Source organism: Camellia sinensis, chromosome 9 (assembly GCF_055761805.1).
Source record: "Camellia sinensis isolate YWXY chromosome 9, ASM5576180v1, whole genome shotgun sequence".
Classification (NCBI taxonomy): domain Eukaryota; kingdom Viridiplantae; phylum Streptophyta; class Magnoliopsida; order Ericales; family Theaceae; genus Camellia; species Camellia sinensis.
Genome location: NC_138969.1, coordinates 181,263,210 through 181,271,632, shown reverse-complemented (window position 1 = coordinate 181,271,632; position 8,423 = coordinate 181,263,210).

Below are 8,423 nucleotides of genomic sequence, written 5' to 3'. Positions count from 1 at the left end.
TTCGAGTGTTCGAACCGTAATGCATGAGAAATGGCAAGTAAACGCCGTATTTACACATCTGCCACTGTGGAGGAGAATCCGTAGAGGTGTTCGAGTGTTTGAACCGTAATGCGTGAGAAATTGTAAGTGAACGCCGTATTTACATATCTGCCACTGTGCAGGGGAATCCGTATAGGTGTTCGAGTATTCGAACCGTAATGCATGAGAATTGGTAAATAAATGCCGTATTTACATATCTGCCACTGTGCAGGAGAATCCGTATAGGTGTTCGAGTGTTCGAACCATAATGCATGAGAAATAGTAAGTAAACGTTTTATTCACATATCTGCCACTGTGCAGGAGAATCCGTATAGGTGTTCGAGTGTTCAAACCGTAATGCATGAGAAATGGTTAGTAAACGCCGTATTTACATATCTGCCACTGTGCAGGAGAATCCGTATAGGTGTTCGAGTGTTCGAACCGTAATGCGTGAGAAATGGTAACTAAACGTCGTATTTACATATCTGGCACTGTGCAGGAGAATCCGTATAGGTGTCCGAGTGTTCGAACCGTAATGCATGAGAAATGGTAAGTACACGTCGTATTTACATATCTGCCACTGTGCAGGAGAATCCGTATAGGTGTTCGAGTGTTCGAACCCTAATGCGTCAGAAATGGTATGTAAATGATGTATTTACATATCTGCCACTGTGTAGGAGAATCCGTGTAGGTGTTCGAGTGTTCGAACCGTAATGCATGCGAAATGGTAAGTAAACGCCGTATTTACATATCTGCCACTGTGCAAGAGAATCCGTATAGGTGTTCGAGTGTTCAAACCGTAATGCCTGAGAAATAGTAAGTAAACGTTGTATTTACATATCTGCCACTGTGCAGGAGAATCCGTATAGGTGTTCCAGTGTTCGAACCGTAATGCGTCAGAAATGGTAAGGAAACGACGTATTTACATATCTGCCACTGTGCAGGAGAATCCGTACAGGTGTTCGAGTGTTCGAACCATAATGCATGAGAAATAGTAAGTAAACGTTGTATTTACATATCTGCCACTGTGCAGGGGAATCCGTATAGGTGTTCGAGTGTTCGAACCGTAATGCATGAGAAATGGTAAGTAAACGCCGTATTTACATATCTGCCACTGTGCAGGAGAATCCGTATAGGTGTTCGAGTGTTCGAACCGTAATGCGTGAGAAATTGTTAGTGAACGCCTTATTTACATATCTGCCACTGTGCAGGGGAATCCGTATAGGTGTTCGAGTATTCGAACCGTAATGCATGAGAAATGGTTAAGAAATGCCGTATTTACATATCTGCCACTGTGCAGAAGAATCCGTATAAGTGTTCGAGTGTTCGAACCATAATGCATGAGAAATAGTAAGTAAACGCCGTATTCACATATCTGCCACTGTGCAGGAGAATCCGTATAGGTGTTCGAATGTTCAAACCGTAATGCATGAGAAATGGTAAGTAAACCTCGTATTTACATATCTGCCACTGTGCAGGAGAATCCGTATAGGTGTCCGAGTGTTCGAACCGTAATGCATGAGAAATGGTAAGTAAACATCGTATTTACATATCTGCCACTGTGCAGGAGAATCCGTATAGGTGTTCGAGTGTCCGAACCCTAATGCGTCAGAAATGGTATGTAAATGATGTATTTACATATCTGCCACTGTGCAGGAGAATCCGTGTAGGTGTTCGAGTGTTCGAACCGTAATGCTTGCGAAATGGTAAGTAAACGCCGCATTTACATATCTGCCACTGTGCAGGAGAATCCGTATAGGTGTTCGAGTGTTCAAACCGTAATGCCTGAGAAATAGTAAGTAAACGTTGTATTTACATATCTGCCACTGTGCAGGAGAATCCGTATAGGTGTTCCAGTGTTCGAACCGTAATGCGTCAGAAATAGTAAGGAAACGATGTATTTACATATCTGCCACTGTGCAGGAGAATCCGTACAGGTGTTCGAGTGTTCGAACCATAATGCATGAGAAATAGTAAGTAAACGTTGTATTGACATATCTGCCACTGTGCAGGGGAATCCGTATAGGTGTTCGAGTGTTCGAACCGTAATGCATGAGAAATGGTAAGTAAACGTCGTATTTACATATCTGCCGCTGTGCAGGAGAATCCGTATAAGTGTTCGAGTGTTTGAACCGTAATGCATGAGAAATGGTAAGTAAACGCCGTATTTACATATCGGCCACCGCGCAGGAGAATCCGTATAGGTGTTCGAGTGTTCGAACCGTAATGCGTGAGAAATGGTAAGTAAACGTCATATTTACATTTCTGCCACTGTGCAGGAGAAGCCGTACATGTGTTCGAGTGTTCGAACCATAATGCATAAGAAAGAGTAAGTAAACGTTGTATTTACGTATCTGCCACTGTGCTGGGGAATCCGTATAGGTGTTCGAGTGTTCGAACCGTAATGCATGAGAAATGGTAAGTAAACGCCGTATTTACATATCTGCCACTCTGCAGGAGAATCCGTATAGGTGTTCGAGTGTTTGAACCGTAATGCATGAGAAATTGTAAGTAAACGCCGTATTTACAAATCTGCCACCGTGCAGGAGAATCCGTATAGGTGTTCGAGTGTTCGAACCGTAATGCGTGAGAAATAGTAAGTAAACGTCGTATTTACATATCTGCCACTGTGCAGGAGAATCCGTATTGGTGTCCGAGTGTTTGAACCGTAATGCATGAGAAATGGTAAGTAAACATCGTATTTACACATCTGCCACTGTGCAGGAGAATCCGTATAGGTGTTCGAGTGTTCGAACCGTAATGCATTAGAAATGGTAAGTAAACGCCGTATTTACATATCTGCCACTGTGCAGGAGAATCCGTATAGGTGTTCGAGTGTTCGAACCGTAATGCGTGAGAAATTGTAAGTGAACGCCGTATTTACATATCTGCCACGGTGCAGGAGAATCCGTATAGGTGTTCGAGTATTCGAACCGTAATGCATTTGAAATGGTAAATAAATGCCGTATTTACATATCTGCCACTGTGCAGGAGAATCCGTATAGGTGTTCGAGTGTTCGAACCGTAATGCATGCGAAATGGTAAGTAAACGCCGTATTTACATATCTGCCACTGTGCAGGAGAAGCCGTACAGGTGTTCGAGTGTTCGAACCGTAATGCGTGAGAAATTGTAAGTGAACGCCGTATTTACAAATCTGCCACTGTGCAGGGGAATCTGTATAGGTGTTCGAGTATTCGAACCGTAATGCATGAGAAATGGCAAATAAATGCCATATTTACATATCTGCCACTGTGCAGGAGAATCCGTATAGGTGTTCGAGTGTTCGAACCATAATGAATGAGAAATAGTAAGTAAACGTTGTATTCACATATCTGCCACTGTGCAGGAGAATCCGTATAGGTGTTCGAGTGTCCGAACCGTAATGCATGAGAAATGGTAAGTAAATGCCGTATTTACATGTCTGCCACTGTGCAGGAGAATCCGTATAGGTGTTCGAGTGTTCGAACCGTAATGCGTGAGAAATGGTAAGTAAACGTCGTATTTACATATCTGCCACTGTGCAGGAGAATCCGTATAGGTGTTCGAGTGTCCGAACCCTAATGCGTCAGAAATGGTATGTAAATGATGTATTTACATATCTGCCACTGTGCAGGAGAATCCGTGTAGGTGTTCGAGTGTTCGAACCGTAATGCTTGCGAAATGGTAAGTAAACGCCGCATTTACATATCTGCCACTGTGCAGGAGAATCCGTATAGGTGTTCGAGTGTTCAAACCGTAATGCCTGAGAAATAGTAAGTAAACGTTGTATTTACATATCTGCCACTGTGTAGGAGAATCCGTATAGGTGTTCCCGTGTTCGAACCGTAATGCGTCAGAAATAGTAAGGAAACGATGTATTTACATATCTGCCACTGTGCAGGAGAATCCGTACAGGTGTTCGAGTGTTCGAACCATAATGCATGAGAAATAGTAAGTAAACGTTGTATTGACATATCTGCCACTGTGCAGGGGAATCCGTATAGGTGTTCGAGTGTTCGAACCGTAATGCATGAGAAATGGTAAGTAAACGTCGTATTTACATATCTGCCGCTGTGCAGGAGAATCCGTATAATTGTTCGAGTGTTTGAACCGTAATGCATGAGAAATGGTAAGTAAACGCCGTATTTACATATCTGCCACCGCGCAGGAGAATCCATATAGGTGTTCGAGTGTTCGAACCGTAATGCGTGAGAAATGGTAAGTAAACGTCATATTTACATATCTGCCACTGTGCAGGAGAAGCCGTACATGTGTTCGAGTGTTCGAACCATAATGCATAAGAAAGAGTAAGTAAACGTTGTATTTACGTATCTGCCACTGTGCTTGGGAATCCGTATAGGTGTTCGAGTGTTCGAACCGTAATGCATGAGAAATGGTAAGTAAACGCCGTATTTACATATCTGCCACTCTGCAGGAGAATCCGTATAGGTGTTCGAGTGTTTGAACCGTAATGCATGAGAAATTGTAAGTAAACGCCGTATTTACAGATCTGCCACCGTGCAGGAGAATCCGTATAGGTGTTCGAGTGTTCGAACCGTAATGCGTGAGAAATAGTAAGTAAACGTCGTATTTACATATCTGCCACTGTGCAGGAGAATCCGTATTGGTGTCCGAGTGTTTGAACCGTAATGCATGAGAAATGGTAAGTAAACATCGTATTTACATATCTGCCACTGTGCAGGAGAATCCGTATAGGTGTTCGAGTGTTCGAACCGTAATGCATTAGAAATGGTAAGTAAACGCCGTATTTACATATCTGCCACTGTGCAGGAGAATCCGTATAGGTGTTCGAGTGTTCGAACCGTAATGCGTGAGAAATTGTAAGTGAACGCCGTATTTACATATCTGCCACGGTGCAGGAGAATCCGTATAGGTGTTCGAGTATTCGAACCGTAATGCATTTGAAATGGTAAATAAATGCCGTATTTACATATCTGCCACTGTGCAGGAGAATCCGTATAGGTGTTCGAGTGTTCGAACCGTAATGCATGCGAAATGGTAAGTAAACGCCGTATTTACATATCTGCCACTGTGCAGGAGAAGCCGTACAGGTGTTCGAGTGTTCGAACCGTAATGCGTGAGAAATTGTAAGTGAACGCCGTATTTACAAATCTGCCACTGTGCAGGGGAATCTGTATAGGTGTTCGAGTATTCGAACCGTAATGCATGAGAAATGGCAAATAAATGCCATATTTACATATCTGCCACTGTGCAGGAGAATCCGTATAGGTGTTCGAGTGTTCGAACCATAATGAATGAGAAATAGTAAGTAAACGTTGTATTCACATATCTGCCACTGTGCAGGAGAATCCGTATAGGTGTTCGAGTGTCCGAACCGTAATGCATGAGAAATGGTAAGTAAATGCCGTATTTACATGTCTGCCACTGTGCAGGAGAATCCGTATAGGTGTTCGAGTGTTCGAACCGTAATGCGTGAGAAATGGTAAGTAAACGTCGTATTTACATATCTGCCACTGTGCAGGAGAATCCGTATAGGTGTTCGAGTGTCCGAACCCTAATGCGTCAGAAATGGTATGTAAATGATGTATTTACATATCTGCCACTGTGCAGGAGAATCCGTGTAGGTGTTCGAGTGTTCGAACCGTAATGCTTGCGAAATGGTAAGTAAACGCCCCATTTACATATCTGCCACTGTGCAGGAGAATCCGTATAGGTGTTCGAGTGTTCAAACCGTAATGCCTGAGAAATAGTAAGTAAACGTTGTATTTACATATCTGCCACTGTGCAGGAGAATCCGTATAGGTGTTCCAGTGTTCGAACCGTAATGCGTCAGAAATAGTAAGGAAACGATGTATTTACATATCTGCCACTGTGCAGGAGAATCCGTACAGGTGTTCGAGTGTTCGAACCATAATGCATGAGAAATAGTAAGTAAACGTTGTATTGACATATCTGCCACTGTGCAGGGGAATCCGTATAGGTGTTCGAGTGTTCGAACCGTAATGCATGAGAAATGGTAAGTAAACGTCGTATTTACATATCTGCCGCTATGCAGGAGAATCCGTATAAGTGTTCGAGTGTTTGAACCGTAATGCATGAGAAATGGTAAGTAAACGCCGTATTTACATATCTGCCACCGCGCAGGAGAATCCGTATAGGTGTTCGAGTGTTCGAACCGTAATGCGTGAGAAATGGTAAGTAAACGTCATATTTACATATCTGCCACTGTGCAGGAGAAGCCGTACATGTGTTCGAGTGTTCGAACCATAATGCATAAGAAAGAGTAAGTAAACGTTGTATTTACGTATCTGCCACTGTGCTGGGGAATCCGTATAGGTGTTCGAGTGTTCGAACCGTAATGCATGAGAAATGGTAAGTAAACGCCGTATTTACATATCTGCCACTCTGCAGGAGAATCCGTATAGGTGTTCGAGTGTTTGAACCGTAATGCATGAGAAATTGTAAGTAAACGCCGTATTTACAGATCTGCCACCGTGCAGGAGAATCCGTATAGGTGTTCGAGTGTTCGAACCGTAATGCGTGAGAAATAGTAAGTAAACGTCGTATTTACATATCTGCCACTGTGCAGGAGAATCCGTATTGGTGTCCGAGTGTTTGAACCGTAATGCATGAGAAATGGTAAGTAAACATCGTATTTACATATCTGCCACTGTGCAGGAGAATCCGTATAGGTGTTCGAGTGTTCGAACCGTAATGCATTAGAAATGGTAAGTAAACGCCGTATTTACATATCTGCCACTGTGCAGGAGAATCCGTATAGGTGTTCGAGTGTTCGAACCGTAATGCGTGAGAAATTGTAAGTGAACGCCGTATTTACATATCTGCCACGGTGCAGGAGAATCCGTATAGGTGTTCGAGTATTCGAACCGTAATGCATTTGAAATGGTAAATAAATGCCGTATTTACATATCTGCCACTGTGCAGGAGAATCCGTATAGGTGTTCGAGTGTTCGAACCGTAATGCATGCGAAATGGTAAGTAAACGCCGTATTTACATATCTGCCACTGTGCAGGAGAAGCCGTACAGGTGTTCGAGTGTTCGAACCGTAATGCGTGAGAAATTGTAAGTGAACGCCGTATTTACAAATCTGCCACTGTGCAGGGGAATCTGTATAGGTGTTCGAGTATTCGAACCGTAATGCATGAGAAATGGCAAATAAATGCCATATTTACATATCTGCCACTGTGCAGGAGAATCCGTATAGGTGTTCGAGTGTTCGAACCATAATGAATGAGAAATAGTAAGTAAACGTTGTATTCACATATCTGCCACTGTGCAGGAGAATCCGTATAGGTGTTCGAGTGTCCGAACCGTAATGCATGAGAAATGGTAAGTAAATGCCGTATTTACATGTCTGCCACTGTGCAGGAGAATTCGTATAGGTGTTCGAGTGTTCGAACCGTAATGCGTGAGAAATGGTAAGTAAACGTCGTATTTACATATCTGCCACTGTGCAGGAGAATCCGTATAGGTGTTCGAGTGTCCGAACCCTAATGCGTCAGAAATGGTATGTAAATGATGTATTTACATATCTGCCACTGTGCAGGAGAATCCGTGTAGGTGTTCGAGTGTTCGAACCGTAATGCTTGCGAAATGGTAAGTAAACGCCCCATTTACATATCTGCCACTGTGCAGGAGAATCCGTATAGGTGTTCGAGTGTTCAAACCGTAATGCCTGAGAAATAGTAAGTAAACGTTGTATTTACATATCTGCCACTGTGCAGGAGAATCCGTATAGGTGTTCCAGTGTTCGAACCGTAATGCGTCAGAAATAGTAAGGAAACGATGTATTTACATATCTGCCACTGTGCAGGAGAATCCGTACAGGTGTTCGAGTGTTCGAACCATAATGCATGAGAAATAGTAAGTAAACGTTGTATTGACATATCTGCCACTGTGCAGGGGAATCCGTATAGGTGTTCGAGTGTTCGAACCGTAATGCATGAGAAATGGTAAGTAAACGTCGTATTTACATATCTGCCGCTGTGCAGGAGAATCCGTATAAGTGTTCGAGTGTTTGAACCGTAATGCATGAGAAATGGTAAGTAAACGCCGTATTTACATATCTGCCACCGCGCAGGAGAATCCGTATAGGTGTTCGAGTGTTCGAACCGTAATGCGTGAGAAATGGTAAGTGAACGTCATATTTACATATCTGCCACTGTGCAGGAGAAGCCGTACATGTGTTCGAGTGTTCGAACCATAATGCATAAGAAAGAGTAAGTAAACGTTGTATTTACGTATCTGCCACTGTGCTGGGGAATCCGTATAGGTGTTCGAGTGTTCGAACCGTAATGCATGAGAAATGGTAAGTAAACGCCGTATTTACATATCTGCCACTCTGCAGGAGAATCCGTATAGGTGTTCGAGTGTTTGAACCGTAATGCATGAGAAATTGTAAGTAAACGCCGTATTTACAGA